The sequence below is a fragment of the Mauremys mutica genome, unplaced genomic scaffold (assembly GCF_020497125.1).
Source record: "Mauremys mutica isolate MM-2020 ecotype Southern unplaced genomic scaffold, ASM2049712v1 Super-Scaffold_100033, whole genome shotgun sequence".
Lineage (NCBI taxonomy): Eukaryota > Metazoa > Chordata > Testudines > Geoemydidae > Mauremys > Mauremys mutica.
In genome coordinates this window covers 4,004,385-4,013,016 of record NW_025423255.1, presented here as the reverse complement: position 1 = coordinate 4,013,016, position 8,632 = coordinate 4,004,385, and the positions used below count along the sequence as shown (strand labels likewise).

Genomic DNA, 8,632 nt, shown 5'->3' with positions numbered 1-8,632 from the left:
ACAGTGGTGCGACGTGATCTGGGTCGGGGTCAGTGCAGTGCCAGACCCAACGGGGACACAGATCTCAGTCGAGGTCTCTGAAATGCCCAGCACAATGGAGGCAGCGGTTTGGGTCGCAGTCGTTCGCTGCCTGCGACAAGGGGGGGGCCGTGATCTCGGTTCAGGTCTCAGTTTTACCTGGCACAACAGTGGGATCTGATCTCACCTGGGGTCTCTTCAGTGCCTGGCAGAACAGGGCCCAGATCTCAGTTGGGGTCTTTGCAGCACCTGGCAGAACAGGGCCACGCTCAGTACGATAAGAGCCCTGATCTCAGTCACACACCTGGAGAGAAAAGCAGGAAGATTTTTGAGCATTAGATATCAGTATTTCAGAACTGAGGAAAAATGGGGCACAAACTAAATATTTGCCAATATAAGAGAGAAGCACCAACATCTGGGAGATTTTGTGTCACCATTTAACAGTTGAAGAGAAAAGATGGGAAATTTGAGGGGATTATACAAAGATATTGAATCAACAACAGAATGGGAAGGATTCTTCTTGCCCCACACTCACATGGCCGGCAGGGAGCCCTGGGTGATGTCTTTTCACAGGGGAAAGGAGTGGGGCTGGAGTCAGAAAGTCACTATCACTGGGGAGGGCCTGGCAGTGGGGTCTGGGAATGTGACTAGCAAGTGGTGGGGGGTGCAGTGTATATTGGAAAAGGAGTAAAAGAAATGCAAACAAAACATGGTACTTAATTAAAATCCTGTTAGGGCTCCAAAAGGAGCATAGTAGATTGTGCTGCTTTTTCAGATCTTTGGAGCAGTGTTTTGGAGCAGAAGATGAAAGTGAACAATAATAAGAACCCCGGTGGAAGTGAAATGTGTCCCTTTTGAAACAGTCTCTGAGCTGCTGATAGCTTTGAATCCAGAGGCAAGCCAAGAAAGACTCTGTGCGGATGCAATACCCAGCTGATGGAGGAAGGAGGAAACTGCCATTTGCAGCACAAAGAACCTGAGAATAATGAATGCATCTGTTCAGCAAACAAGCTCCTAGAAGACTCAGATTATGGCCCTCCAGAAAAGGGAGGTGAAAAAACAAGTCAAGCCTGAAAATAAGGGGGACAGGTTAACCCTAAGGAGCGTGTCTGTGTACAGAGCAGAAATCTGAAGCTGTGGGAAACTGAGGCACGCCACCTCATAAATTTAATAAATGATCAATGAGTGGGGTAATTCACTAGCCTGACTATAGAACAAAATAAGGACAGCCTGGACGTAATTCTTCTGTTTTTCCTGCAATTAGCAAGGAAATTTGTAAAAGGAATTGGTATTATTATTAAGAAATAATCTGATCCCACCAGGGGGGTGGAAATTGTTTCTTTCGTTTTTCAGACACTCTACAACCATGCTGGCGCCAGCGGAAGAATAACCCAGAATACAATGGATCTATGTTTTGTGATGTTTGTCTGTGGTGTTGGTCTTCCTGCTAGCATGAGGTGGGTGGGGGATGGCTTCAAAAGGCTGACCTGGGGGGAGAGGAAGATGTGTGTGGGAATGCAAAATGCTCAACTGGGAGGCCAGCACCTGGGTAATGGCTACTATGGTGCCTGGAAATAGAACGGCAGCTAAGGTGGGCCCCACAAGCCCTATGGGAATAATGAGAAGGGGAGGAGCTCACTGGGAATCAATGGAGGGGTGATGAAAAATGGTGCACATCAAAGGAAATGTTTGGCCGTGCCCCTCTCCTATGACTATGCAGGAGCAGGATCAATGGCCTATGGCAAGGGGTGGACAATTGGGTGTACTGTGTAGGAGGGGTTTTGCTGGAAATGTACATTTTCTGGGGGCACAATTACACCAGCCCCAACCAAACTACACACATACACATGCTGCTATCTGGACTTTGGTGCACAAATGGATCTATAAATCTTATTGCTGTGAATAATTGCCTATTTAGCCTTTGAGCTTTTTGTGGCAAGGTCTCTCTGTCCCTGTGGGCATGTCCACACTGCAGTCAGACACCGGCGGCTGGCCCGTGCCCGCTGACTTGGGCTCACACGGCTCAGGCTGTGGGGCTGTTTAATTGTGGTGTCCATGTTCCGGCTGGGGCTGCAGCCCAAGGTCTGGCACCCTCCCACCTCGCAGGGTCCTACAGCCTGGCCCCAGCCCGAGCCCAGACACCTACACTGCAATTAAACAGCCCCTTCGCCTGAGCCCCCTGAGCCTGAGTCACCTGGCATGGGCCAGCTGGGGGTTTTAGTGGCAGGGTAGAGATACCCTTGGTGTCTGTGCAGCACCTGTCACAATGGGGACCCTGATCTTGGTCAGTGTCTGTGCAGAGCCCTGCACAACAGGGGCCTGACCTCAGTTGGGGACTCTGCAACTCCCAGCATTACAGGGTCCCGGATTTTGTTTAGGGCCCCTGCAGCATCTGGCAAAATGTGGGGGCAGGATCTCTGTCAGGGTCTGTGCAGTGCCCAGTACAGTGGTGGGGCGTGATCTGGGTCGGGGTCAGTGCAGGGCCAGACCCAACGGGGACAGAGATCTTAGTCAAGGTCTCTGAAGTGCCCAGCACAATGGAGGCAGCGGTTTGGGTCACAGTCATGCGCTGCCTGGCACAAGGGGGACCGTGATCTCGGTCCAGGTCTCAGTTTTACCTGGCACAACAGTGGGGTCTGATCTCACCTGGGGTCTCTTCAGCGCCTGGCAGAACAGGGCCCAGATCTCAGTTGGGGTCTTTGCAGCACCTGGCAGAACAGGCCCACGCTCAGTACGATAAAAGCCCTGATCTCAGTCACACACCTGGAGAGAAAAGCGGGAAGATTTTTGAGAATTCGATATCAGTATTTCAGAACTGAGGAGAAAATGGGGCACAAACTAAATATTTGCTAATGTGAGACAGAAGCACCAACATCTGGGAGATTTTACGTCAGCATTTAACAGTTCAAGAGAAAGGAGGGGAAATTGGAGGGGATTATACAGGGATATTCAATCAACAACAGAATGAGATGGATTCTTCTTGCCTCACACTCACAGGACCAGCAGGTGCTGGGGAGTAGCTGGACTGGGAAACCTGGGGCTGGGCCGTCTCCATGGGGGACACTTGCTCCTCCCTCCCCTTCCTGGCCCTTCCCAGGCCCCGTTGCCAGCAGAGAGTGGCCCCCCCAGCCCAGCCCAGAGGTGTCCCTGTCTCAGGGCCCCCCCAGCCTCTGCCCATTCACCCTCTGCCCAGCTCAGGAATCACTGGGGGGAACCATTTCCCACCCGCACAAGGACAAATCCCTGCAGGTGGAAATGGGGGGAAACCCCCCAAACCTGAGACCTGAACTGGCCATTGGCGAAGGGGAAAGAAAATGGGGCACAATCGGGGGGGGGGACAGGGAACTTCTCAGGGGTTGTGGGGGGGTCACCCTGGGTGCTGCTCGTGGCTCTCTAGGGAGAAAGGGGGCAGGACGGGGGAGGAGGGGGGTCCCCACGGGAGGGGGCAGCGGTAAATCCGAGGGGATCTCAGCCCCCCCTTTCTCTCCCCGCTCCTCGGGGGTCACCTGCCCCCCCCCCCATGTCCGGGCTGCACCGACATTTCCCGCCCGGCCCCCCCGGCCCCACACAGCCCGGTCTGATCCCCCCCCAGCCCCACGCAGGGACCCCAGTGGGGCCGGGCCCCTCCCCCCGGCACCCCCCGGCACGGCCCCAGGGCAGAGCCTGGCCGGGCCCGGGGGGCGCTGGGCTCCTGCGGGGGCAGCAGCTCCGAGCCCCCCACGGGCGCTGCCCCCCCCCGGGAGCAGATCCCGGCGCTGCGAGATGCCGGGTCCCCCCCCGGGCACTGGGACATTGTCACCGCCCGGCCCCGCCCCCGGGGCTCGCTCCGGGGCCTGGAGGCTGCAGCTCCGCAGCGGGGCCGGGCACGGGGGGGTTAATGAAGGGCTCTCCCACCGCGATCTGCGCATGCCCAGAGCCCCACCGGCACCAACCCTTCTCCGATCGGGAGAGGCTCCAACGGCCCCGCGCGAGCCAGGCAGAGCCGCAGCGGCCCGCGCGCGTTTGCAACTCAGCTTGGTCGCTTCCCCCCAATGTCACTTCCGGTCCAGGGAGAGTCAGGAACTACATCTCCCAGCCTGCCCCGGGGCGCTTAACCGGCTCCCCCACAGCCCAACCCCCAGCCCTGACCCCGCCCCCGGCAGGAGCGTGTCCGCCCCACGCGTGTTCCCGGCCCCACCGCGCTGCCCCGCGGGCTGCAGGGCTGGAGCAGCCCCCGCGCTGCGCTCCCGGCCCCGCCATGGTCCCCCTGCCCCGGCTGCCGGCCAGGGGGGCAGGAAGGGGCGGCTCCTCTCCGGGCCTGGCCCCGCCCCTGGGCCCCACGCAGGGGGTGGGACACGTGGGGACCCGCCTCAGCCCGGAGGGGGCAGGAGAGGGGCCGGGGCTCCCCAGGAGAAAAGCGGGGGCGGGGCTGGTGCAGCAGCTCCCCGCCCCCAGCCCCTGCATTGGGTGTCAGCTGGCTCCCAGCTGCTGCAGCCCGCCCCGGCGAGCGCTGCAGCCCGGGGGGGGCGGGGGTTGCGGGGCACAGAGAGGGTCTGGAGTGGCTGGGAGCGGGGGTGGGGGGAGGATTGCAGGGCACAGGAAGGGGCTGGGAGCGGGGAGGATTGCAGGGCACAGGAAGGCATTAACCCCTCTGTGCCTGGCCGGGGGGGCTTCTCCAGCTGCAGTGGCGCCAGCTCAGGTAGGGGTAATTGGGGGGTTGCTGGTGGGTTCCTGCTGGAGGGGGAGGGGCAGGAAATACTGAAGAGGTGGCAACTTCTGGGGAGTTAGGGCTGGAGGGGGCAGGGAATACCCTGGGTGAGGAAGGGGAGTGGGACAGTGTGTGACAAACCTGCTGGGACTTGTTTAACGTGGGCCTAGATCCTCAGGACAAACACTTGGGTGTTGGGGGAGAAAATTCCCTAATTTGTGAAACAGGAAATAGAGAAACCAACCCCCTGGGTAGGGCTGGGAAAACTGACCAGACTTCCAGTGCTGAATCCAGGGGCTGGTGTGACATGGAAAGGGGGCACCCCCAGGGAGGTGTAGGGAAGATGTCCCAGCCCCTCACATCCAGCTGCTGGCAGTGGGGAGGGTGTTGGGTTCCCCACCATGGGGTTGTATCAGCCTCTGGCTAGTAGGGGTGTGATGGATCTGCTGGGAGAGACAAGGGGTCCCTCTTTGTTCTCTCACCGTGATGCCCCCTAGCTGCTCTCAGGACTGGGGGCACAAATTTTCTAAACTGAACCAAAAGTTCCTGCAGTTTTCAAAAGAGGAGAAAAGCAAAATCTGTGATTTCACACTCACAGTGTCTGATAAGTGGATAGAAAGTTATCACAGTGACAGGGCCGGTGACTGGGGAATGCCCGGCAGTGCTTGGAGCCAGGACTCTGACACGAGTTGATCAGAGAGAAGGATCATGGTTAGTAGAAGTTCCCACAGCCAGGGGCCCAGCAGCTATTCCCTGGGACGCAGCCCCCAGAGTCCCCAGCCAGGGACCCCAGATACCCCTCAAAGCCCCACCGGCCAGGGAATCCCCACCAGACCATGACTGTCAGGTTGGGAATCCCAAAGGGTTCCCCCCACCAAGAGCCCCCAGCAGCCAGAGACTTGCCTACTGGGAACTCAGTTCCTCACTGCCTGCCTAGGACCCGCCCCGCACACCCCCACCAGCAGGATCTGCCCTGCCATTTGCCTGGGACCCCCTCCTCCACCCAGTGGGACCCCCTGACGCTTTTCAGTGGGACCCCTCACTCTGCTTCCCTGGCATCCCCTGACCTAGTGCCAGGGACCCCCTCCCCCAGCTCTGTGCACTGGGCATGGCAGCGATCCCAGGACCCAGCCGGGGAAGCCCAGACGGAGCCCCTGGCACAGCACCAGGCTCCCTCTAAACCTCTGTCCCGCCTCCCCAAGAGACGCCCACCCCGGCTGTTCTGCAGCCAACAGCCCCCAGCGATACCCACCTCCAGGACCCACAGCCTCAGGGCTGGGCACATCACAACCACCCCCTGAAACCCCAAATCTCCAGAACCCACCAACCTCACTAGGGTGCCCCCTGCAATCTCCCCCCACAGACACCTCCCCCCACCCCGCACAACACTGTTACCTCAGAGTGTCTACTAAGTGGATAGAGAGTTATCACCGCCCCCTGCTGGCCAGTCACACAGGCAGAGGGAGCCCTGGGGGATGTCTCTTGAACAGGAGAATGGAAGATCTGGAGGGCAAGAAAGGTAAGAAAAGTCCATGGCCTGTCACTAGCAAATAATGGCCACCCTGGATCCACCCCAGAAGTGGCTGCATCTTAGCACAGGGGGAATCAACCCCTCACAGAGGCCATTTGCTATGGGGTTTGGGATACTTCTGGACCCACACTGCACTCACAGAGACCTCCTCATCCCGTGCCAGCTGGAGATAAAAAAAAGGGTCTGGCCAACTCTTCTGTTACTGGTTGGGAACCACTGAGCCCCAAACAGGGGGAGGCCTCTGGCTTTGATGGGTATTAAAGATGTGGCTGGTCTCTTTCTTCAGCAAACATTTTAACAGAGATAAAGGGGGGAAGAAATGGCTCTCAAAGGAGAGGGGAAAGATCAACACTGGGAAATTTAACCCCCTGCAACCTCCAGGATGGACAGTGATTCAGGGCAACAGGTTTCCTCCAAGAAAGGAGAAGTTGCTGGGATTGAGAGACATGGGGAACAGCCCCAAACATGAAAGGATTTTTAATTGATATTTGATAATAACGTAGAAGTGAAAGAGAAAGGGGGGAAATCTGAGAGATTTTGGCTCTATTTTTGCAAATAATAGAGAGGAAAGTGGAAAATCAAAGGGATTTTATATCAGTTTATATCTGATGTGCAGTAAAATGTCAGTGTTTCACATCAGTGTTTGTTAAATGAAGAGAGAGGAAATGGGCAACATTTGCAAACATTTTATATCTATGTTCAAGAAGCTGAGAAAAGGGGTAAATCTGAGATTTTCTTGGTATTTTATAATTAGAGAGGGGGGGAAATCTCAGGGCATGTTCAATTAGAAACAAACAACTAGAGAGAAGTGGAGCAAATGTTTAGGGTATTTTATATCAACCTTTGAGATTTGCAGAGAAAACGTGTCACGACCTGCAACCGAAGGTGGAGAATCAGACTCCTGGAGAGACCAGGGGGAAATGGGGGAGGCGGGAGAGCGGCTCGTTGGCGGGGAAAGGGGCGAATCTCCCCGGATTTTACAGCCCGGGTGAGACACTGAGCGAGAAAAGGGGCAGAACTGGAGAGAATTTGTATCGGGGGCGAGAGGCGAGTGGCACCAACAGGGACAGGATCCAATTAACCCCCCTCCCCCCTTCGCCCGCCCGCTCCCCCCGCGTCCCACTGACCTTCCCCCCCCCCGCAGCTCCGGCTTCTCCCCCCCCTCCCCCGCCCGCCACTTCCCCGCCCCCCCGGGAATTTCCTGGCTGTCCAGAGACAGTTCAACCGCCCCCCCCCCCGCGTCCCACTGACCTTCCCCTCCCTACAACTCCAGCTTCTCCCCTCCCTGCCTGACACCCCCCGCCGGGCCCCGCCCCCCCATCCCAGCGGGGGGGGGCGGATCTTGCTGCGGCTCCGCTGGGGCCGAGGCGGCTCCGAGGCTTCTCCCGGGTTTCCCGGGGCAGAGTCACGTGCCCGCCCCCCCCGGGGTCTCTCACTCACCGGGGCTGGGGCGGGCAGAGAGGCTCCAACGGCCCCGCGCGAGCCAGGCAGAGCCGCAGGGGCCCGCGCGCGTTTGCAACTCGGCTGGGTCTCTCCCCCAACGTCACTTCCGCTCCGGGGAGAGTCAGGAACTACATCTCCCAGCCTGCCCCGGGGCCGCTTCCGCTCTCTCCTCAGCCCAGGTAACGGAGGGTTTCAGCAGGTAAAATCGCGCATGCTCCGTGCGAGCCCTGCTGCGGGCGGGAGAACAAAGCTGCAGCTGCCGCCTCCGCGTGAGCCGGGCCCGGGCTGAGCCGCTGCTGCTCCCCGGGGGGGTCTGTGCGGGGGGGCCCGGCCGGGGGGGGGTTTCTCCAGCTGGGCCCCGCCCCCCGGGCAGCCCCGGGCTCTGCCCGCCCCAGCCCCGCCCGGAGCCCCCGGGAGTGAGAGACCCCGGGGGGGGGGGGCGCTGGGGGGGCGGGCACGTGACTCTGCCCCGGGGAACCCGGGAGAAGCCTCGGAGCCGCCTCGGCCCCAGCGGAGCCGCAGCAGGATCCGCCCCCCCCCCGCGCTGGGATGGGGGGGCCGGGGCCCGGCGGGGGGGCCCTGGGGGGGGGTGTCGGGCGGGGGGGGGAGAAGCCGGAGTTGCAGGGGGGGAGGTCAGTGGGACGCGGGGGGGGGGGGGTTGAACTGTCTCTGCGCAGCCAGGAAATTCCTGTGGGGGCGAAGGGGGGTTAATTGGATCCTGTCCCTGTTGGTGCCACTTGCCTCTCGCCCCCGATACAAATTCTCTCCAGTTCTGCCCCTTTTCTCGCTCAGTGTCTCACACGGGCTGTAAAATCCGGGGAGATTCGCCCCTTTCCCCGCCAATGAGCCGCTCTCCCGTCTCCCCCATTTCCCCCTGGTCTCTCCAGGAGTCTGATTTTCCACCTCCAGTTGCATAGTTGGTGACATGTTTTTTCTGCACATCTCAAAGGTTG

General features: G+C 59.2%; 1 long non-coding RNA gene across 3 annotated transcripts; it reads right to left on the bottom strand.

Moving 5' to 3' along the window:
- Positions 1–262: 262 nt before the first annotated feature.
- LOC123358239 lies at positions 263–7,733 on the bottom strand. 3 transcript variants are annotated; one of them, XR_006575705.1, is made up of 3 exons: positions 7,677–7,733; positions 6,101–6,208; positions 263–322 (listed from the first exon to the last, which is right to left on the bottom strand). It is a non-coding gene; the product is annotated as an uncharacterized LOC123358239 (long non-coding RNA). The 3 variants fall into 3 exon arrangements; XR_006575706.1 differs by lacking the exon at positions 263–322 and adding an exon at positions 2,760–2,781; XR_006575707.1 differs by lacking the exon at positions 263–322 and adding an exon at positions 5,328–5,384.
- Positions 7,734–8,632: the final 899 nt, after the last annotated feature.